This window comes from Bombina bombina, chromosome 8, assembly GCF_027579735.1.
Source record: "Bombina bombina isolate aBomBom1 chromosome 8, aBomBom1.pri, whole genome shotgun sequence".
NCBI classification, from domain to species: domain Eukaryota; kingdom Metazoa; phylum Chordata; class Amphibia; order Anura; family Bombinatoridae; genus Bombina; species Bombina bombina.
The window spans coordinates 124,785,343-124,810,744 of record NC_069506.1 but is presented as its reverse complement, the minus strand read 5'-3'; the positions used below and the strand labels follow the sequence as shown (position 1 = coordinate 124,810,744).

Sequence of the window (25,402 nt, the reverse complement as noted above, 5' to 3'; positions counted from 1 at the left end):
GTTGACACGGGCCGTGTTATTCCCATTCTCTCTCTCCCATTCTCTCTCTCCCATTCTCTCTCTCTCATTCATTCTCTCTCTCTCTCTCTCCTCGCGGCAAGAGTTTGTCTGAACTGCGCATGACGGCTTCAGACAAACTCTTGTCTTTTATAATATAGGATATATAGACTGAAGTAAAAAGGTGTGTCATTGTGTACTTCATTTGCATACATTACCCAGAATCCTTTGCTGCATTGGAAATAATGTAATTCGAGGTTTTCTGTGGGAAAACAAGCCTCTGGGCCTGTCTAGATTTGTTAATGAACAATGAGTTATTTGTTCTATATATATATATATATATATATATATATATATATATACAGTGTATATACAGTGTATATATATATATATATCAATATCATAAAACCAATATATTCATCTGCATTTTTGTCCAGATCTGATGACCAATATTGCATATACCTGTAAAAATAATTTAAATTGAATTAATTGTATTACTTATAACAGCCCAATAAAACATGCAATTGTACACTATCCTTCATGCATCTCTGGCCTGTTTTTCCCCCCATAACTTCCTTTTCCAGGAAACTATCCAGGATATGAAAGCTGGAATCTGATGCAGTGAGGCATATGGCCAAAGTGGTGACAGGAGCACATGGGCAAAATTAGCATAATGTGGACAGGTCAAGTGTGCCATTGCCATTCAATGAATACTGCAGAATGAACAATTGGGAGCTCTGTGCACGAGCATTCATCAGCTACTACTGCACATGCACAGCAGCAAATACACTCTCTGACTGAACCCTCATGCCAGTCCCACAAAACTGACTCAAAAGGTGTCCTAGGAAATGGCTGGAAAAGATGGAACTTTTTTTCTGCATATTTTTTATATAACCCCCAAATACCACAATATTATATAACTGGCTATGCTGAGTTGCAAACTGAAAACACATTTCGAAAATGGAATTCAAATACTAATACCAAAATACACCCGTAATCTTTCGATAAGGTTAAAAAAAAAAAAAAAAAAAAAGTTATTATTCCGGTATTATCACAATCTGTATGTTCTATTTTATCAGTCTATCATAATCAGACACTGCGATAATTTCACAGACATGGATGGAAGGTGTGGCTACAGTAGCAGACAGGAAATACTGTAGAATAGAAGGCCGCGATGTACAGTGCGCGTTTAATAAAGATTTCACTTTGAATCTTTTTTTCCCTCTTCTCGTAAGGATTTCTGGGAATTGTAGTTTCTCACCAGCTCTGCATTTGTTCCTCTCCTGGCCGACACGTCGGGACAGCACGGAGCGGCAAATCAGGTTAGAAACCCGAATTGCTTTATAACTAACGTGGCATTCTGGATCAGGAGCCAGAGCGTATAGTCTTTGCTAGGATCCGGTCCTGATTCACGGGCTTGGGGGATGGTTGATTCGGCCAGATCATAGCAGAAGGCTTGCAGGCAGAAGCTCAGGGGGGCGGTAGTGATCACAAGAACAGGGGAAATAGCGCCTCGGCTGGGCCGACAAGTCACTTGAGCGGGGGTACCCTGCTAGGACTGTCAAATGAGGCCTTACCTGGGTATGTGCCTTGTACACAGAACACCCTGTGCAAGGCCCGCCTAGTGCTCAGCATAACACCCTACTGTTGTCACTTACACCATAGAGGAACTGCTGCAGTTAACATATGCACAAGTTTCATCTCATAAAAAAAAACTTTTAACCTATTTACTGCTAGAGAAGGGTCGTTGTATCTCTGTCTGGTACTTAAAGGGTGTACATGATAGCCCTGATCCAATTATTATCATCCTGACTAACTTAACAATGTTCAAATCACATAATAAACAACATGAAGCAATATACCTCTGCTACAGATGTTGTTGTGACAGTACCTAAATAATGTAGCTTTTTGTAAATACATAACTTTGCTTTACGTATATAATATGATTAAAGCTTTACAGTATCAATTAAAAAAATTGTATGGGAAAATAGTTTAGAATGCAAAACTGAGTTTTACCAAAAGCGTTGAAATATATTTCAGGGGTTAACTAATACACTAGTGAGAAGCTAATTGATAAGTTATGTATAAGATTTTTTTCTGAAAGGTGGTTGATGCACTGAAAATATTGCCAAGTATAGTGATGGGGGCAATTACATCAAGATAATTCAGTAGTTCATTGAATATGAATATTGCTGTGCTGATGATTAATAAAGAGCATATCTCAGTATGACTATGGACAGACTAAATGGATCTTTTGTCACTTGTATGCTGTCATTGTCTCTCTCAGTTTATTCATACAGGCAGTGCTGCACATATTAGAATCATAATCTACCTAGTATTTTGTTTAGAAATACATTTCTTCCCTCACATATTGGGGGAAAACAATTTTATATATGTTTGAGTTATTTTTGTTGACAAAGATTTTATTTAGTGTTTTTTTATAAATAATAGTAAATAAAAAACAAGACAGAAATGTAATTATAGGAGTATGCTTCTCTGACTCTAAGGGCCCTTTTATAATAATGTTTACTGAGCATGTGACCCACCTTTGTGACAGCAGCGGGCCTGGTCCATTTAAATTCTTTTCTTGAGCAGGCTTAAATCACTAGTAGTAAAATATAACCGTCACCTATAGCATGTGTTGACTCAGCTTTTCTGCCTTATCAGGATTGGTTACGTGCACAAGAAAAGATATCACAAATGCTGTAATAACTTGTCAAATAAACAGATTTGCAGACAGGTACTTTTCAAAAATGTTACCAACTGAAAAGGATAAAAAAATAAAATGCTCTAATTCATCAGAACCTTTTATTTATTGCCCCTATTTGTTTAACCCTCAAAAAGCTATAGTCCCACACACAATGTGACCAGCGAGCCAATTAGGAATGGCATATGCATGTAAGCCCACCAATCACTGACCAAGACCTGCTCACTAGCTGCAATTGGTTGCAGCTATGAGCGAGACATAAGCTATGGGTTAAATACTTAATTTTCAAGGGATGCTGGTGCTGAAATAAAATTAGAGTATTTTATTTTTGCAGTAGAATGTTCATTTTGCATTTGAAATTCTGCTGTTGATTTTTTAAACTGATTCTGTTAGAGTAAAACATGGGTAGTCTGTACAACAGTGATTTTCAAGTAGGGTGTCTGGACAGTAATGTGTCATAACACCTGTGTTTGGGAATAACTGAGCCGTTGGTAAACATGCTTATAAAAAAAAAAGTAATATCTTTTGCTGGGTATTAATTCATTTGTCACCTTTAAATTAGTTAAAGGGACATATTAATTAAAATGAATTCTGATTTATTTTTGATGGAACTGTGAGAGAGAAAATGTTTTCAGCTACTTTTTTTATTTTTTATTTTTAACTTTTATCTGCATACTTAAAAAAATAAACAGCCAATCAGGATTATCAGAGCTGAGTTCACACTTTTCTTTAATCTGATTTTGTGGGATTTAACCACAATCTTCACTATGATCTTATATGATGTTATAATAAACTTCCTTACACTGAGAAGGAAATAGTGACTGTATCAGCACATGTCAGATGCGTACTCCCTTGCTAGTCCTCGCACAGGCATCCTAATTGGATATTTAAAGTTCCTCTACAATGGTTGTGGCCGGTGAGGACATTTTGATTTAGAAAATCTTCCTTTTCTACATAGAGATGTTCATGGGATAGCTTCTAGTCATTGTTTTAAAGATCTGCAGCATACATTTTTTAAAAAAGTTAGATTTATTCATATTTAGTTCATTATGTAACTTAGTTTTAGTAAACAAAGGTGGCAAAAAAACACGTTATAGCCGTGCAGCAATGTTCTTCGAAGTCCTAAATGTATTTTATTATGTAATACAGTGCTTGACAAATCTGTTCAAAAATTAGGAGCCAGTATGAATATTTAGGAGCCAGACATATTTTTAGGAGCCAGATAGTGGTATTTGTATATAGATATATGGAGAATAACCAAAAAAGTTAGGAGCCAGGGTTAAAATTCTAGGAGCCAGTGGCTCCCAGGCTCCTGGGTTTGTCGAGCCCTGATGTAATATATAAGTTGAACTCAATGAACTTCTGTCTTGTTTCAACCTCATCTACTATGTCATATTAATGTTTGAATACCTGTCTTTTCAAATGTATTTAACTGTTTCATGCTGGGGGCAAGTGCTGATGTAAACACTTGCTTGAAAAACTAAACCACTTGATCTCTTCAAGGCCATGATCAGATCATTGGGGACTGCCTACAATGCTAGGCACCCCCCCCCCCCAGTCGGATTTCCCATTGAATTAAAGAAGGAGGGTTTAGGAAGCAAAAAATGTAGACTGTTCTATGCTGTCCTAACGGTGTTAAAGCCCAGCGCTGTTAGTGTAACGCTCGTGGGATATTCCTCTATCAAACCAAACTTGGCCAGTAGTCTTCTTATCCTGGCGTCAAGTGGAATGATGGGAAATATTCCAGTGCAGAGAAAGTTTTAAAATATGGTAAGCACTGAGCAGTACTCACAGTAGACAGGACAGTCCATAGCAGCAATAGAAAGGAAATCCAGCAGAATAGCAGATCAGGGGTAAACCAATACCAAGATCAGGCAGGAGTCAGCAACAAAGGGAAATCCAACAGTATAGGGGCAAGAGACAGTGGTCAGACTAGCAGAGTTCGGCAACAGTATATCAATTCAGCAGTTTAGGGGTTAACAGACAGAGTGGTCAGACAAGCAGAGTTCAGCAGTAGTATAACAATCCAACAGTTTAGGGGTTAACAGGGAGAGTGGTCAGACAAGCAGAGTTCAGCAGCAGTATAACAATCCAACAGTTTAGGGGTTAACAGGGAGAGTGGTCAGACAAGCAGTGTTCAGCAGCAGTATAACAATCCAACAGTTTAGGGGTTAACAGGCAGAGTGGTCAGACAAGCAGAGGTCAGCAACAAAATAACAGTCCAGTAATTAAAGGAACATGAAACCCACAATTTTTTATTTCATGATTCAGATAGAGAATACAATTTTAAACACATTTCCAACTTACTTCTATTATTTAATTTGCTTCCTTCTCATGTTTATCTTTGCTGAAAGATTTATCTAAGAAAGCTCAGGAGCAGCAAAGCACCTAGGTTCTAGCTGCTGATTGGTGGCTGCATATACATACCGATTGTCATTGGCTCACCCATGTGTTCAGTCAGCAACAAGTAGTGCATTGCTGCTCATTCAACAAAGCATACCAAGAGAACAAAGAAAAATTGATAATAGGAGTAAATTAGAATGTTGCTTAAAATTGCTTGTTCTATATGAATTATGAAATAAAAAAATTGGGTTTCATATCCCTTTAAGTATACAGCACTCAGGAACACAAAAAGCAACACCTATACTTGTAAGTAGAGAACAGAGGTACTTACATAGCCCCAGGTTCGCGCCAGGGAACATTTCCAGGAGGCTCAGAGGGATGACGTCGCAGCAAGTGCGCCCAGAGCACTGCCGCGTCCCTAGCAACCGGAAAGAGCCGACTGCTTCAGTGGCAATGGCCACAGGAAAGGAAGCGGAGCGGCGTGACAGTTAGGACAGCATAGAACATCCTAACGGCGTTAAGCAGTTAAAATACTAAGCACTTGTTTTTCTAATCTGCTTGTGGCTAAATGTTGCCTGGAAGTAGACTACTGGAACGGCCCAAGTTATAAATTCTGTTGGAACACTGCACATTGTCACAAGCAGCAGTTAATGTGCATGATTGTGGAAAAAAAATCTTATATTATTGGGTTGAAAAATGTAAATCACACTTGGGGGTCGGCAAGAATATTAGAGGAACCTGACACTTAAAGGGACATTAAGCACTTTGAGATAGTAATATAAAATGATAAATCATATTTTTGAAAAAACATCTGCAATATACTTTCATTATTTATTTTGTCCCCTTTTACTGTAATTCCATTCTGAAACTGTGAGCTTTTCAGTTCCTGTTAGAAATGGAAGTGCAGTTATATATTCACACACACTGTAGTTATACATTCACACACAGACTGCACTGTTATATTCTACATAGCCATTGGCTGCACAATCTAGTGACCTATTTACAACTGTCTCTAATTGGACAAAGCAGATAAGGTAACCTAAGTTACAATATGGCAGCTCCCATTGTTTTATAGACACTAAAACTTAACACTTATTTTGTCAATCTTTAAACAGCTAATGAAACTTTAAAAAATATATCTGCATGTTATTCTCAGATGATTAATCTTTTCTTTGAATAATTTATTCTATTTAGAATTTATTTAGTGTTTAATGTCCCTTTAATTTCAGGGACTCAAGCAAGGATGTCTGTAAATAAACATATGAAAAAGAATCTAGATATCAGCCAAACATAAAATTCTAGGATTTGAGGCTCCTGGAATTTTCCAACCAAAAATAATTTTGCTTTAAAAATGAATTTGGGAACCACACATTAAAAATATGTATAGATATATTCTTACACCTTACACAAACTAATCAAGGGCTAAGCAACATTTTTATTAACACAAAGTATTTAAATAGTTTGCAAAGCAAATGGTTATAGATCACATTTTTATGGGCAGAAGTATGCATTCCAAACATTAAAGCACTTAATGACATATAATTTTTAAAACATAAAAGTGAATAATACCTTTTAAGAAATATTTAGATTTTCTCAAGAAAACACAACTGCCTAGGGTGCACTTCAATTGCTGGTGCTCCAGGGAATTTGTTTCGTAATTCGCAGGATCGCACGTAAGAGTGTAGTGGAAAGCTGTATACAATAGGTGTTTAGAAGGAGAAGGGTGAACTGTTTCTTAATGGGAGGGATTAGGGTTGTGTTTTAAAAACCTTTTTTAAAAACTTTTGTTTTATCAATTCAGTTTTAGATCTCTTGAATAATAATACAATGTTTGAAAAAAATATGAAGGGGGATAAGATAAGACCTCTTCTGTATCACATATGTATTATCAGTGTTGCTGTTTTACACTACAAAATATTGTACAAACTTCAGCAGAATATTCCTTTTGTTTCTTGCCTTCTGAGCAGTACATATAATACACCTGTAGCGTTTTATATAGAATTACTATTCCTAGATAGCTCACAATGAGTTACATTTAAAGAACCGCTAAATACAAATGGTAAACTATATTATTTTGAACCTTCATGTCTGAGAATAATTTTACAATGAAAACCGCAGCTTTATTTTGTCAAATGAGTTAATTGTTTTATGTTCATTTCACTGATTTCCCTGTCCCCCAGAACAAAAGAATCTTTGCTTACCAATCACAAACTAATATTCAGATATAGCAAAAATAACTCTGTTTGCAGATGTGAAGTTGAGAGAGACTAGGGGAAGTCTGCCCTTATCTGTTTCCTTAAAGGGACAGTACGCTGTACAATTAATTTCCAATGACTTGTTATTCCAGCAGCAGAGTATACAATGTATGAGAAATTGCATTCTCAGGTTTATTTGTATATATGAATTAACTAGTTTTGTGCTTTTAAACCACAGCCTATTGTAATGGGTTGATCTTGCAGGTAATATCATATCTCATGTTATCATTTTATGTATACACACTTGCTTCCTTATCTTATATCTGTTTGTAAACCAAAGCCCAATACTTAGTGAGAACAATGGAAAATTATCATTTTATCTATCCTGTGCCCTACTGAGTGTAATTTCTTCTGCTGGATGTGTTTACATAGGCTTGTCAATAGACTAGACTCCAGTATAGAAACTTTCACTACAGTTGGGGATACCACAGGCTAAATCAGCTATTTCAAATGCAAAAATATGGGTAAAGGATCTACTTGTAAACAATTTAATATACTCCAGCAGGTAAAATGGATCATTGGGAACAATTTAAAGGAGAGAACATTTTTGGGTAAACTGTCCCTTTTTAAGGTGGTTTAGCGCTGATTCAGCTTAGTTACTATTGCAAAGAATGCATCTCATATCATAATTGTTGATGCTAAACTGATAATCCACCTTTTACAAACGTGACTGCTGAGAATCTTAGAGGGAGGATGAAGTAAACAAAAGCTTACATAAATTGCCTAAAAGTATAAACCAAAACCTCCCTGGGAGAAAGTAAAACAAGCACAATTTTTAGATATATTTTACAGCAAAATAAATAATGAATGTATATTGCAATAATGAAACATTTTATGTGTTGTTAAAATGTCAAGTTTAATGGTCCTTTTAACATCAGCTCTTTCTAAGCTCCCCAGTCTCACCAGTTCACGTCATTCATTAATGAGTGTTTGTATGAGCTTTAGTGAATCAGCTGCTTAGAATAACATAAAGTGGAGAGACTATGACTTGTAGTGAATCAGGTGATTCCAAACCCTGGAGTGTGCCATACTTTCTACCGGTATTGTGTACAAGATGCATATCAAAGAATAGCATTAAAGGGACAGTAAAGTCAAAATTAAACTTTCATGATTCAGATAGGGCCTGCAATTTTAAACAACTTTACTTTTATCATTAAATTTGCTTTGTTCTTTTGGTATTCTTTGTTGAAAGCTAAACCTAGGTGGGCTTATAGGCTGATTTCCACGTCCTTGAAGACTGCCTCTTATCTCAGAGCATTTTAGTAGCTTTTCACAGCTAGCCAATGCTAGCTCGTGTGTGCCATATAGATAACATTGTTCTCACTCCCGTAGAGTTATGCATGAGTCAGCACTAAGTGGCTGAAATGCAAGTTTGTAGAAAGCACTGAAATAAGGGGGCAGTCTGCAGAGGCTTAGATACAAGATAATCCGAGGCAAAAAGTGTATTAATGTAACAGTGTTGGTTATGCAAAATTGGTGTAAGGGTAATAAAGGGATTATTTATCTTTTTAAACCATAAAAATGTGCAAGTAAATTGTCCATTGAAGTATGAAAAAATACATTATTTTGCCTCCTTTTTAATGTGCCAAAGGCTCCACAGCCTTCAATGCTTTCCACTGCTCTTTAGAAATACATTACCATAAATATCTCCAGAGCTTGGCAAACCTAGGCACCAGGGCCTTAAACATTGTTTAAATCCATTCTCACTTCCCAGGTCCCCTTGCAATGACAGGTTGTCTATGGACCTAGTAATGAAGATAAGCAGTGTGCTGTGTATTGATGCCAGGTCCCCACATTGACACACTACCTGGGTATATGGTAATGAGGTTTTACACTGCAGTGTATATTGATGGTGGTTTCCTGCATTGAGAGGTAACTTGGGTCTCAGTACTTCTGGTGGTTTAGGGAAGAAATAAATGATGTCACTCTAGTGATCTATTCTTCAAGGGTCGGTGATCACCTTAGTGCAAATTAAATGGAATAAACTGGGATTTTAGCTAGCAGTAAACGCCTTGTTATTGCAAGACGTATCTTTCTTTAGCATAACAGATCAGCCAAGTCTAAATATTTTTAAAACAAATTAGTATAAAATATTTTTAAATAGCCAAACTTCACCTACTGCTTGCCTTATTTGGAGGAGCCAATCAGGGCTTGATTCTGAAGCGGACAAGGCTAACAGCATGTAGCAGAGTTATCTTTGAAAAGTCCACTGTGTGCAATATCAGTTTGAAGAATTAGAAAAGCCACTATTTTCAGAGCTAAGTTACTTGAGAAAGGGGGCTAGAGGCTAGCATAACACATCTGGTGAACCAATGGAAAAAGGTTAGTGCAGCTGCCAATAATCAGTTTGCTCCCAGTAGTGCATTGCTGCATCTGAACCTACCTAGGTATGCTTTTTTAAACCAAGGATACCATGTGAATGAAGCAAATTTAGATAATACAAGCAAATTGTAAAGTTGTTTAAAATCACATGTTCTGTCTGAATCATGATATAAATGTGTTGGGTTTCAGGTGCTTTTCAATGTGCTTATTTATTTGCAACAGGTAAATGCAATTGTTTTTTGGCAAAAGAAGCAAAGTATCTTGGAAGTTTGCATTTTAGACCAGGGTTCCTCAAACTATTGGTCATCATTTCCCACTTTCTAATTTACTCCTATTATCAATATTTCTTTGTTCTCTTGGTATCTTTATTTGAAAAAACAGCAATGTAAACTTAGGCAACGGCCCATTTTTGGTTCAGCACCTGGGTAACACTTGCTGATTGGTGTCTAAATGTAGCCACCAATCGGCAAGTGTTACCCAGGTGCTGAACCAAAAATGGTCTGGCTCCTAATCTTCCATTTTTGCTTTTTCAAATAAAGATACCAAGAGAACAAAGAAAAATTGATAATAGGAGTAAATTAGAAAGTTGCTTTAAATTGCATGCTCTATGTGAATCATAAAAGTGTAGTTTTGACAAGACTATCCCTTTTTAAAGGGATATGAAACCCAACATTTTTCGTTCATGTTTCAGACAGAACATGCCATTTTTCTTTCCCCCCCCCAATTTACTTCAATTTGCAAATTTGCTTAATTTCAATCCTGTGGTAGTCTGTGTTGAAGGAGCATCATTGCACTGCATAAAGCTAGCTGAACACATTTAGTGAAACAATGGCATATTTGCTGCTCAGGAGACTACCTAGGTATTTTCAACGAAGGATACCAAGAAAACAAAGCAAATTTAGATACTAGAAGTAAATTAAAAAGTTGTTTAAAATGTAATTCTCTATCTGACTCGCGTTGCTTTCCTGTTATCTTGTCTATATTACGTGGAAGACACAAGCATTAGAATAATGTCTTAAAGGGACATTAGTCCTATTTTTTTAATTGTTCTTCTCCTATACTCTTAGGGAGTCTGGATGCCAAATTCTGTAATTAAAGGGATAGTAAACACCAAAAATGTTATTGTTTAAAAAGTTAGATAATCCCTTTATTTACCATTCCCCAGTTTTGCATAACCAACAGTTATAGAAATATACTTTTTACCTCTGATTACCTTGTATCTAAGCTTCTGCTGACTGCCTCCTTATCTCAGATATTTTGACAAACTTGCATCTCAGGCAATTATGCTGACTTCACGTGCGTGAGCACAATGTTATCTATATGAAACACTAACACCCTCTAGCTGTGAAAAACTGTCAAATGCATTCAGATAAGAGGCGGCCTTCAAGGGCTTAGCAATGAGCAATAAGAGCCTACCTAGGTTTAGCTTTTAACTAAGAATACCAAAAGAACAAAGCACATTTGATGATAAAAGTAAATTAGAAAGTTGTTTAAAATTACATGCCCTATCCGAATCATGAAATTTAATTTGGATTTTACTATCCCTTTAAAATGCTGCAAAATACTACAAGTTGTCAGGGCCATTTACATATTATACAGTGATTGCTTAAAGGGACACTCAAGTCAAAATTAAACTTCAAGATTCAGATACAGCATGCAATTTTAAACAACTTTCCAATTTACTTCAATTAACAAAATGTGCACAGTATTTTTATATTTACACTTTTTGAGTCACCAACTCCTACTGAGCATGTGCAAGTATTCACTGCATATACGTATATGCATTTGTGATTGGCTGATGGCTGTCACATGATACGGGGGGGTGGAAATAGACATAACTGCAAAAAAAAATCTACTACTCATTTGAAGTTCAGACAAAGTGCTATGGCATTGTCTTCTTATCATGCATTTGTTGATTATGCAAATCTACTGTATTGACTGGTCCTTTAATGCTTATGTGTGTATATGTACTCGGGCTTTTTTTAAAGTTATTTCATACTATTCATACTGAGATTGTGTGGTGGATGTGTTATATTCATATCTTCAAGTGTTATTTTTTTAGTATGAATCATACTGAAATGTGTGAAAATTGTATCTAAAGAAAGTATACCTTTTTACAGTAAAACACAACCTTTTTAAGAAAGTTAATTCCCCCCTCTTTATCAGCAATAGTTGCTGATTCATAAACTATCTAGATTCTAAAACTTAAAGGAAGGGCAGTCATTTTTTTTTTAACTTTAAAGAAGCACTATCAACCCCCCCCCAAAAAAAAAAAAGATATATTTTATGTGGTTTTTAGAGCTCCAATCCTAAATGTGGTTTCCATGTGGAAGTGACTAAAATCCTGTAAATATGAAGTGAATTGGTTTAATAGTTTTTGAGAAACACAGTCAGGTTTTAATTACTTTTTTTCTTATAAGATGCTATTTGATTTCTTTAGACACATCAACAGCTTAAATGCCATGCTCTGAGTGCTGGCAGCCGTGATTAGGCATGATGTCACTACCACTTAAAGTAGTGGCGAGATGGTAACGTTTTTATGGACATGACATTAAGCCATATGATCAAGCATGTCACAATAAGTTATTGCAAAACCTGTGATAACTCATACTAAAAGCATTTTTCCAAATCAATATACATATTTGCAAAACTGTGTCTGTATATATTTGTATATGCATCACTGTCAATTTTTAAAGCTTACTTTTTGTTTGTTTGTTACTAAAAACTTAAACTGTGTTCCCCCCAAAAAGTCAAATTTTAAATGCATCCAGTCCACTCAGGTTCTGAGTGCTGTCTGTAACATCAGGTGATGTGAATTCATGCAGCTTTCCTGAATTAACTGGGGGGTAAACTTTCCAATTTACTTCCATTAACAAAATGTGCACATTCTTTTTATATTTAAACTTTTTGAGTCACCAGCACCTACCGAGCATGTGCAAGAAAAAGTGTGTATGCATTTGTGAATGGCTGATGGCTGTCACATGGTATGTGTATGCATTTGTGAATGGCTGATGGCTGTCACATGGTATGTGTATGCATTTGTGAATGGCTGATGGCTGTCACATGGTACAGGGGGAGTGGAAAAATACATAACTTTTAAAATTGTCAGAAAAAAAATCTACTCATTTGAAGTTCAGACTAAGTGCTATTGCATTGTCTTGTTATCTTGCATGTGTTGATTATGCAAATCTACTGTGTTGACTGGTCCTGTGTGTGATTCATTTCTTAAATTGTTTGAGTACAAAATGAAGTATACTGTAAATTTAAAGTGTACTTATGTGTATTACAGATTTGACCATGTTCTTGTAAACAAAGCCCTCCTAGGTAAAGAGGTGCAATATTTTTCCAGCTGTGCTTGCTGCATTAAGTAGTCAGGCACGTAAACTGGAGACATTTGCTGACATTTGTATTTGAGTGAGAACTTAACACCTTCTGACACTTTAAGATTCCACATTTAGCACCAGTTCACCTTCTCAAAGCATGAAATATAGCATTCTAAATCAGTAATTGAAAATTACAAGACAGACTTGCACAAACAATTTTTTTGTATTTTCACCATCTTGTACTTTATGAAAACAAGTTGAAACAGAAAAAAACAGCCATATAATATTAGATAAAGCTGAAATTGTCACCCCATTTTGACAATATATGAATGATACTGCTACACCCCTTCTTAAACACAGTGTAGAAAAAACAAAACATAAAATATGTAAGTAGCAAAATCATCCTAAATAGATCTTCCATTAACAGCACAGTGCATTTTCCCTCCTATCCCCAGTATCCCTGTAAGTAACGCTGTGGTGTGATGTCAATACTATTTATGTGATGCTGTCACATGCAAGTGCCCATAGAGGGGTAAACAAGTGATTACCCGCATCAGTTTTTTTTTTCTGAGGTGGAGGGTAAGTCCAACAGAACCTCTGTTTCACAGCTTGTCCTAGAGGGGACAATTGATCCCTCATCTGAATGAGTCACTGCTTCATTCAGAATAGAGTGGATCAGTGCTGACTCTTAACTAACTCCACAGGAGTGAGCACAGTGTTATCTATATGACACACATGAACTAGCAGTGTATAACTGGCACTGAGATAAGAGGCAGTTCAACAGATTAGAAATTAGCATATGAACCTACCTAGTTTTAGCTTTCCACAAAGAATACCAAGAGAGCAAAGAATATTCAATGATAAAAATGGATTGGAAAGTTTAAAATTGCATGCCCTATTAGAATAATGAAAGTTTCATTTTGACTAGACTGTCCCTTTAAGTAAGGGTTTTCCCTTCTTTTCAATGAGGGGTCACTTTATCCTCTAATTTGACTCGAAGAGGCCAGTGAGGTTTTTGATAAGAGGGGTTTTATAGCATCTATAGCCCACATAAAACAGAGGGGCATTAAAAACCATATTGGAATGAGGGGGATTTATTGTTATGTAATTGCAGAAAAAATGGAGATTAACCATGTAAAATAATTATTAGTGGTGAGATGGGTTAATAAACTATGCGCTGTGGGGGTAAAAGCTATTGAGTCTAAAAGAAGTAATCTCAAAAACTTCAAATGTAGGTAAATTCTGGGAAGGATAAGACTCTTAAGCGCTACTGCTTAATTACCCGATATGGAAAGATAGTCTTACTATGTAATTTGAATCAATAAATTCTGTTTATTTTGAACAAAATATAGATACAAACAGTTAGATCTAAAAGTTTGAAATAAAAATATAGTCTAAATCACTGTTAGTTAAAACAAATATTTAAAACAGAAAGTTAAAACAAATAGGTTGGCCAACCTAAAAACATGAGTCGGATGAATCAATATAATATGCTATAATCTCATAGATGTATTGAATAAGCAAGTTAATATATTTATATATGTCTGGATATATTTGAGCCTAGGTAAAGTTTGCAGATATTATTTGTGGATCTAATGTGGCGCAATTTATGATACAATAAAGTATTCACAAAGAATATTTGCAATGTTTAGTGATATTTATTTCAGTGTAAAAATAAAAACATACAAACAATTTTCATCAATAGTATCAGCCTTTAACGTATAAACGATTACATAAAATAATTTAGTAAAATGCTGAAAGGATGAAAGTCTTTTTGTAGAGAACCTGGAAATAGTATACTACTTAAGCTGGGTAAGTGTTAAAAAAGAGTGGAAGTCTTTATTGCGGCAATTGTATGCTCGACAATGAACTGCTTATTAAGCTTCGCTGTTATATCCTTCGTAAATGTTTGTGTGGGCGTGTCACTAGGCAAGTTTTTGGAGTCGGCAAAAGTAAAGTTATAGACTACTGCTTTGTGATTGGCGTGATCCGCTTTTTACATTAACTTTCTTAATGTACTCACAGTTACAGGTGTCTTTAGCGTTTTTTTCTGTTCGTCTATCTCTGTTGATTTTGATTTTCGAGTTGTCCCTTTTTTTTTTGAGTGCCTTTTGTCCACACTGTGTGTTCGTGGTGGAGTGAATGCTGGAATAGTTGCAAAAATTATTATAAAGCGATAGTATTCCCAATGGAGGCAGTATCCCCTTAAAACAGCATACACCACAGACACCAAATACTCCTGATTAAAGAGGGGTTTGCTGTCTATCAAATAAGGGATTGGTTTGCCTCTCTAGGTACTGGACCATTATTATATCAATTGCAATCAATATCTAAAGGGTGACTAAAAATGTTCTAGTCTCTAAAAAGAACCTTATCACCTCAATATACATTCAAATAAAATGGGGCAAAAGACCCTTGTTTTAAAAGAAGAGTCGCATACTGTGGTAGGTATCAAGAAATTACCATGGCAACAGTGAATACCTGATATAACCATAGCTCTATGGAGCAAAATCACGAGGGTGGGGCAGCCCCTGTGTGGCCCCCACAATACAGAGAGTGATATGAGACCCCTTATTTCTTTCACTATTAGCATAGTAACAAAGAACATTTTGTAAAATAATATCTAAAATTGGTTTTGGTGGAAGTACAGTATATGTTTTTTTGTAAATAATTTTACTTTATTTCTACCCCTCTGTGGATTCAGAATTCTTGTTAATTTATGTCTAACATTTTTGCAATTAGATATGTTTTGTTAAATCAAAACTGAAGAATCTTCAATGTTGCTATTTTGCCACACAGCCAAATATTTTAAGCCATATTAAGCAAAAATGATCAACTATGATCCCCCCCAATGTTTGTTGCACAAATTATCAATAAATCAATTAATGTAAAATTATGCAATTAATGTGTACCATAGATAGTTTAAGTAGCATTTATAAATAACAGAAATCTTTATAATATTGCACAGCAATACACTGCCCCACCTGACTACTTCATAATGCCACCTGGCTAGTAAAAACATTCTGTGGAGAACACTGAGAAGTGATTTCAATCATGGGTAACGTTATGTATGTTTGATAATATTTAAAGGTACAGTCTACACCAGAATTTTTATTGTTTTAAAAGATAGATAATCCCTTTATTACCCATTCCCCAGTTTTGCATAACCAACACAGTTATATTAATAAACTTTTAACCTCTGTGATTCTCTTGTATCTAAGCCTCTGCAAACTGCCCCTTTATTTCAGTTCTTTTGACAGACTTGGTTTAGCCAATCAGTGCATGCTCCCAGATAACTTCACATGCACGAGCACAGTTATCTATAGGAAATACATGAACTAACACCCTCTAGTGGTGAAAAACTGTTAAAATGCATTCTGAAAAGAGGTGGCCTTCAAGGTCTAAGAAATTAGCATATGAACCTCCTAGGTTAAGCTTTCAACTAAGAATACGAAGAGAACAAAGCAAAATTGGTGATAAAAGTAAATTGGAAAATTGTTTTTGCCTAGACTGTCCCTTTAAGTAATAATGACTAATATGCTATTGACTGTATCGAAAAAATACTTGATGTGAAAAAAGGTAATGAGTAGAAATGTCTACAAATTGCTTCAGTATGGGGCTGAGTAATGTTGAGTACTTAAAGGGACAGTCAGCACCAGAATTGTTATTGTGCTAAAAGATAGATAATCCCTTTATTACCCATTCCCCAGTTTTGCATAACCAATACTGTTATATTAATATACTTTTTACCTCTGTGATTACCTTGTATCTAAGCATCTTCTGACTCCCCCCTGATCACATGACTTTTTATTTATTATCTATTGACTTTCATTTTAGCCAATTAGTGCAGTGTCTGCCACAAGTCACGGGTGTGATCACAATGTTATCTATATGGTTTACATGAACTGTTGTGAAAAGCAAATTAAAAAGCATGTGATAAGAGGCGGCCTTCTAGGGTTTAGAAATTATCATATGAGCTTTTCTAGGTTTAGCTTTCAACTAAGAATACCAAGAGAACAAAACAAAATTGGTGATAAAAGTAAATTGGAAAGTTGTTTAAAATTACATGCCCTATTTGAATTGTTTTATTGGACTTGACTGTTCCTTTTAAAGAGACATGAAACCCCAAATTTTTCTTTCATGATTCAGACAGACCATGCAGTTTTAAATTACTTTCTAATTTACTTATATTATCAAATTTTCTTGGTATCTTTGGTTTAAAAGCAGAGATTTAAGCTAAGGAGCGTGCACATGTCTGGAGCACTATATGGCAGCAGTTTTGCAAGAATGTTATCCATTTTTAAGAGCATTAGATGGCAGCACTGTTTCCTGCAATGTAGTGCTCCAGACACCTACCTAGGTATCTCTTCAACAAAGAATAACACAGTAACAAAGCAAATTTAATAATAGAAGTAAATTAAAATTTAAAAAAAAATTTGTATGCTCGGAATCACAAAATTAATATTTTTAATTGTAATATCCCTTTAAAAAACACACTAAGCACCTTGTTATTACCAGACATTTCTGTTGTCTTGATATAGAATAGCGCTGTTTTCATCCCAGGGCCTTTTTTAGCGGGGGCACCACCCGGCTGATTTTACTGACCATGGCTAACATTTTAACCACTATTAAGCTCAAATGAACTAATATTAAAAAATGTTCATTTTTTTATTGCACAAATTATCATTAAATACATTTACGTTAAATTAGGCAATTAATTTGTGCTTTTGATAGCAGAAAAATTACATTGCCCCCAACCGGCTACTTCATAGCATGTTAGCCAAGCCTAAACTAGTGCTTGATAAATCTGTTTGAAAATTAGGAGCCAGTAAGAATATTTAGGAGCCAGACAGTGGTATTTGTATATAGAATAAATAGTAGGAGCCAGAGGTAGAGTTGTAGGAGACAATGGCTCCCTGGTTACTGGGTTTGTCAAGACCTGGCCTAAATATTTTAAAAATGAATTAACATCTTGTTTTGCTGCATTTAATTTTAGTACCCAAACTCTTGCTTTATTAGGAGGCAATCTAGGTTTGAGTGCTGCTGATAACGCTAGCCGCGGCCATAATGTTAGTCTAATGTGCATTGTTTTGCATTTGCTTTCTGTTAAAGCCAAATAAGGAAAAGATATGTAGCAGGGTTAATATTGCAGAAATCGAAAATCCACAGTTTCTGAGCTAAATTACATTAAAATGGGACCAAATAGATCATTAACGTTGCAAAGCTTATTTATATCTAAACCTTTTATATTTAAAATTTCCAGCTGTTGACTGTCCCTTTAAGGGGTTAGGCATTATTTAGGGTATAAAGTCGAGGTTGCATTTGGCTTGGTGGCAATTAATTGCTATTGTTTGCATCCCAGGAACACAGTTCTTGAAAAAGCCATTGAGTATGTTTGTTTGTTTGCATTGCTGTCATCAGTTAGAGACAGATGATATAAATAACCTGCTCTGATCAAGCAATGACTGCAGCATGTTGCAGGTAGGGTTGCCAGTCCACCTCGGCCATGTTTTCCTGGACACTTATGAATTACACATGCTTCAGGGTTTGCAGGGAGGAACATTAATAGTGCTTTCCAGGATCACTATTTGTGTGCTGTCCAGGGGATCAATGCATGTTCCCCTCTGCACACCCTGCAGCATGTGTAACTCATAAGTGTCCAGGAAATCATGACCGAGGAGGCAACCCTAGTTGCAGGGCAGGTGTTCTGATGTCTTCAGGATCCAATCCAGTCTTTCTGGGGGAGTAAAACTTATTTATACTTTCAAACATTAATGATTAGAGTAAATAAATGCAGAATAAATTGTGAAAGTACACAGTAACCTTTTCCCATCAAATGATTGTCACATAAAGTGTGCAGTATACACCCCAGCAGTGAAACCATCATGGTTTTCACAGGAGTTTTATAGCAAAAGCAGACAAACTAAATTATCAGTCTATTACAATGTTTTATTTACTTAGAGCAGACATCCTCAAACTTGGCCCTCCAGAGGTTTTGGAACTACATTTCCCATGATGCTCAGCCAGCATATCAGCTGCCTGAGCATCATGGGAAATGTAGTTCTAAAACCTTTAGAGGGCCAAGTTTGAGGATGTCTGACCTAGAGCATTTAAAAATGACGTTAAAGTCAAAATTAAACTTTCATGCATTTGTAAACAGCGTACCAATTGACTTTTATTATCTAATGTGCTTCATTCTTTTAGTATCCTTTGTTGAAAAGCATACCTAGGTAAGCTCAGGAGCAGCAATGCCCTACTGGGAGCTAGCTGTTGATTGGTGGCTGCAGATATTAGCCTGTTGTTATTGGCTTACATGATGTGTTTAGCTACCTCCCAGTAGGGCATTGCTGCTCCTTCAACAAATTATACCAAAAGAATAAATCATATTTGATAATAGATGTAAATTGGAAAGTTTGTGGAAAATTGTATGCTCCTTCACTAAAGGATATAAGAGAGTGAAGATAATTTGATATTGATAATATGGGTAAAATGGTAAGCTGTTTAAAATTGTATGCTCTATTTGAACCATGAAAGAAACATTTTGGGTTTCATGTCCCTTTTAAGCAGAGGTGCTGCAGGATGAGAGTTAGTCTGTTATGGCTACCTAGCTGACAGACATCTGATGTGGTCCATTCTGCCTTTAAATGCTCAGGCCTCTTTTTGGTCTCAGTCCTATTTGGATAAGTGGAGCAGCAAGACCCCCCACCAAAAAAAAAAAGTTAACATGGGGTTTCAGTGTTCAGTAGGTTCTTCAGGGACATATCATAAAATAAGTCTGAAATGTGTATAGACCCCCCAAATAGTTTATTTTATATTTTAAAAAGTCCCCTTTTAAAAGAAACGTGTACATTTTGTCTGTATAGCCAGGTGATATCTGTAGTAACAGTGATCATCTGAAAAGAAAAATGTGCTTTTATTTCTACATTAAAATAAAAAAATTCCAGAGAGCCAATCGTCAATCAATGCGCTGCCGCATTGCTTGCTGCTCCGTATTTGACAGTTTTCCTCAACACAGTGCAGTCATAGAGAAGCTCTGTTTGAGGAGAACTTACACAGTGCAGCCATAGCATAGCGCTATTTGAAAAGAACAGCCTGATGTGGAGCAGTGCTGCAAACTGAAAGTGCTAACAGTTTCTGCATGTGTCCCGTTATTTCTGCAGACATGCTGCATTTTCTGCAGTGATATCTCAGTTCACCGCATGTTCTGCCTTGGGGATTGCCTCTCTAGTTCATATTACAATCTCCAAAACCCTGTATTGTCTGCTTTTGTATTTGGCTACCCTTGATCTGAATGTAGTAAAGTGATGACAGTAGAAACAGTACTCATCTGGCTGTTTAACCTTTTTTTAATTTTTGTCTGTTTTTAAAACCTCAATTGATACCTTTTTGCATGAGGCCAAAGCTAAACCCTGAATCTAAACAGCAGTTGATTGGTGCATACCGTACCATGCAGTTGTTTCTTGTGTTCTAACCAATTTTAAAAATGCCTAATAATAATAATAATAATAATAATAATGATAGATTAAAGTAGTGTATTTACACAATTATATTGTGTTAATGCTGGAGCTGTAAAGCCTCTGTATACTGTGTTCAATTTTATATCCCCTTAAAATTGCTTTGACTTGTGCAAACTAAACACATTATGATACAACAGTTTTGTGTTCAATATCCCTTTAAGTGAAAAGAATGTGCGAGTTGCAAGGCTTTTACATCTGTAGGGGATGAAGGAGAACTGAAGAAAAAAAAAAGGTTAGCAGAGCTGAAGATGGAATGCAGAGAGGTGTGTGGGGGATGCTGGTTAGTAGAATGTTATCTTCAGAACTGGCTACTGTAAGATGTAATGGCAGCTGAGGAATAGCTGAATGTTAACAACATCCTGTAAATTAAATTGGTAAAACTGTGCGACTTTCTGATTGTTTGAAAAATAATCTTGAGTTAAAAGGACACAAAACCCCAAAATGTTCTTATACGATTCAGAAAGAACATGCAATTTTAAACAGCATTTCAATTTACTTCTATTATCTAATTTGCTTCGTTCTCTTGGTATCCTTGGCTGAAACGCATACCTAGGTAGGCTCAAAAGAAGCAATGCACTACTGGGAACTATCTGCTGATTTGGTGGCTGCACTAATCAAAGCAAAGGATACTACATTTGAAGTAAATTTAATAATGAAGCAAATTTGATAAAGTAAATTGGTAGAAGTTTAAAATTGTATGTAATATGTAAATCATAAAAAAAAATTTTGATTATTGAATTTAATTAAAAGCAAATTAAAATCAAGCCTCCCTTACAATGTTTTTACATTTTAAATAGTTAACATAGAATAATTATTTTACCTGTTGTTTTTTTTATTATCTATCTATCTATCTATCTATCTATCTATCTATCTATCTATCTTATTGTTTGTCTCCAAATTCTAACCAAATCTTGCGATATTTTATTTCTGACCCTGCTACATGCTACAGAGATTGTTTACATAAGTGCAGAATCTCTTTTTTACCTCCTAACTTCTTGTCACAGTAAAGCAGACCAGGTAAAATTACTTGAGCATTTTTAATTGGTGTACTCTGGACTTCTCTGTATTGGGAAAACCGTTTCAAATGTTGCTAACAAAACAATGTTTTAATTGTTTTAAAACTTTTATTTAGCATGCACACCTTTAGTAATGTGGCACTTAATTGATGACACATTTTATGCTATAATATATAGAGCAGTCCTGAACAAATTTATTTGAAATCTATAAACCATCAGAAATCAGCCTAACGAGGGTGAAAGAGAGCCCATTTAAAAGGGTGTTCCTGCAGCGGTTTTGAATACAATTAAATGCTTCTTGCTTCAGTACATTTATCCCTTTAAACGGAAACACCCCAGCATCAAGTGAGCACATGCTATTAAAGGGATACTAAAACCAATTTTTTTTCTTTAATGATTCAGATAGAGCATGCAATTTTAAGCAATTTTCTAATTTACTCTTACTATAATTTTTTTCTTTGTTTTCTTGCTGTCTTTATTTAAAAAGCAGGAATTTAAAGCTTAGGAGCCAGCCCATTATAGGTTCAGCACCCTGGATAGCGCTTGCTTATTGGTGGCTACATTTAGCAAACCAATAAGCAAGCATAACCCAGGGTCTGAACCAAAAATGGGCCAACTCTTAAGCTTTATATTCCTGCTTTTTAAATAAAGATAGCAAGAGAATGAAGAAAAAATTGATAATAGGAGTAAATTAGTTGCTTAAAATTGCACGCTCTATCTGAATCATTAAAGAAAAATTTTGTATTTAGTGTCCCTTTTAATGCTCAGTGTCAGAGAAAGACCCTATCATTATTAGGGACAAGGTGACACTATTCTTCAGGCGTGACAAGAAAACATTGTTTAGTTCAGGAACTTGCATGTTTCAAACAAATTTAAAACTGTATTAGATTTGACTCAGAACGATAATTTGTTCCGCACATCCAGTTGTTAGCTAGTTTGTGCCACTTCCACCTCAAATTATCTTTGTAAAAAGAATGTTATATATTTGTTGTGCTAAAGATGCATGCCCGCTCCTGATCCTACCTGGGTTTGCTTTTCAACACAGGATACATAGAGAAAAAGTAAAATTTAACCTTTTAACGCCGTTATGCCGTTCTATTCCGTCACAATTGCACTGGGCTTTAGTGCCGTTCTGACGGAATAGAACGTCATAACCGTTGGCTGTCCTAAAGCCAACTGCGCTTCCATGATGTGATTGCGGTCTGGAGGACGTGCCCTAGCGTCACAGGGACGCCCCCTGACCCGATCCCATCATTGAAATCTCACAATCGCGTGCACGATCGCAGGATTTCAATTTGTTTACATCGGAACGTCATTCCGATATAGACAAATTAACCCGGTCATCAAAGGGTTAACTATAGGAAATCAGTTTTTTTTTTTTTTTTTAAATGGCAGGTGCTATTTGAATCGGGAAAAGCAAGATATTTTACCTCAAACTCCTCAGCTGAGCAGAGTAAGTTCTGTGTAAAAAGTTATACCTTAGCTGCAGGTAAAAAATAAATAAAAAAATGAACAAATGAACTGCAGACAATCAGCATCAGCAGTGCTGAGGTCATGAACTCTTTTACTGTAATCTCATGAGATTTCATAGTGAACTAGTGAATAGGGAAATAACATCAGTGTGCACAAGGCTCACTCCCTTGCCTGTCCCGAGACAGGCATACTGTTTTTCTGCTTAAAGTCCTTTGCAAAGGGGTTTGAATACTTAGGACATTTTGAGGTAAAATATCTTTCTTTTTTACATAGAGATGGTCAGGTGATATTTTCTAGTCAGCGTTTTACAGCTATGCTGCATCACTTTCAAGTGTTTCAACATTTGGGTATCATGGCCCTTTAAATAAACAACTTTGCTATATATTTATATTATTTATGTTGCCCCATTTTCCTGTCGTTTTGCTCTCAAAGTTTCTAATTTGAAGAACTTAAAATGCACCCTTTTGACTTCTCAGGGCTAACCCTGCTACATATATGTCCCTACTTGGCTTAACCAGACAACTGCAAAACAAGGTACTTTTAAACTAACTTTATGGCAGTAGCTCCTCCAAATAAGGCAAATGGTGGATGGAGTTAGGCTATTGAAAACTAATTGCAATAAAAAGGTGGTTAATCTGTTTTAAAAACATTAAGACTTGGCTGATATGTTATTTTATAGTAACACAGCAGAAATGTATTTGTAATTACAAGGTGTTTACTGTCCCTTTAATAACTTTGGGACAATATTCAAAGTCATCGACAACATGACACTTACTAAAAACACAAGTGCAGAACTCTGTTCATGTATACTATACAACCAAAGCCTATCTATCTATCTATCTATCTATCTATCTATCTATCTATCTATCTATCTATCTATCTAGCTATGTATCTATGTCTGTCTATCGTCTATCTATCTATCTATCTATCTATCTATCATCTCTCTATCAGTCTATCTCTGTCAGTCTATTTGTCTGTCTATCATCTTTCTGTCAGTCTATCTTTATATGTCTGTTTTCTCTTGCAAGGTGTATCCAGTCCACGGCTTCATCCTTTACTTGTGGGATATTCTCATTCCCTACAGGAAGTGGCAAAGAGAGCACACAGCAGAGCTGTCCATATAGCTCCCCCTCTAGCTCCACCCCCCAGTCATTCTCTTTGCCGGCTCTAAGCACTAGGGTCTCTCTACGGGAGGGTAAAGTGAATGTGGTGTTAGATTTGTAGTTTTATATCTTCAATCAAGAGTTTGTTATTTTTAAATGGTACCGGTTTGTACTATTTACTCTCTAGCAGAAAAGTGATGAAGAATTCTGCTGAGAGGAAAATGATTTTAGCATGTTGTAACTAAAATCCACTGCTGTTCCCATACAGGACTGAGGAGTACCAGAAAACTTCAATTGGGGGGAACAGTTTGCAGGCTTGACTGCAATGAGGTATGTTCAGTCATTTATTTCTAGACAAGACTGAGATAATGCTAGAAGACTGACAAGATCCCCATGTGGGGAGGGCAAGCTATGTTCTGAGACTTAGTATAGAATTGAATGCTTACATGACAGGGCTAAATAGGCTGGTTGACACTAATGCAGGGCAATCGATTATTTAAGAAATACTCGTTGGAGACACCTTTTTAAGCACTTTGGAGTGTTTTACTGGGGTTATTATCCACATGGCATAAATTTAGTCACTTAGAAGTGATTTTTGTAGGCCTCACAATTCCGGAGTGGAGTGGGAGGGGCCTAATTTTGCGCCTCAGATGCGCAGTTAGAATTGAAAGGCTGTTTCATGCTGCTTCACATGGACGGTCCAGCTGCTGATTGAGGGCCTAGAAGAAGCTTTATTTCCCCAAAACTGATCCCTAAGGGGCAGGTAGGGCCACAGCAGTAAGCTGCTGCAAGGTGCTGTAGTTAATTAACCGGTTGTTGACTTTAGGCTGCTCCGGTTTGGGCATTAAGGGGTTAATCGTTCTGAAACTTGCTGTGCAATCATATTAAAGCCTTAGGTACATACTGTGAAAATTTCAAAAGGATTGGTGCATTTTTCACTGTTTTGTAAAATTGTGTGTTCTTTTTATTTCTTAAAGGCACAGTAACGTTTTTTCAAATTGTGTTTTTTATTTGATTAAAGTGTTTTCCAAGCCTGCTTGTGTATGCTACTAGTCTGTTAAACATGTCTGACACTAAGGAAAATCCTTGTTCAATGTGTTTAGAAGCCATGGTGGAACCCTCTCTCAGAATGTGTCCCAATTGCACTAATATGTCTATACACTTTAAAGATCATATTGTTGCACTTAAAAGTGTGGCCCTAGATGATTCTCAGACTGAAGGTAATGAGGATTGTCCGCCTACCTCTCCCCATGTGTCACAACCAGTTACGCCCGCTCAAGCGATGCCTAGTACCTCTAGTGCGTCTGCCCCTATTACATTGCAACAACTAGCGACAGTCATGGATA

General features: G+C 36.1%; 1 protein-coding gene across 1 annotated transcript in view; it reads left to right on the top strand.

Moving 5' to 3' along the window:
• The first annotated feature begins 1,289 nt into the window (after window positions 1-1,289).
• FOXJ3 (forkhead box J3) overlaps window positions 1,290-25,402 on the top strand; it is a 379,709-nt gene continuing 355,596 nt past the window's right edge. The window contains exon 1 of the mRNA XM_053690556.1: window positions 1,290-1,319. The gene's annotated coding sequence lies outside the window, so the exon portion shown is untranslated. The remainder of the gene's footprint in view (window positions 1,320-25,402) is intronic.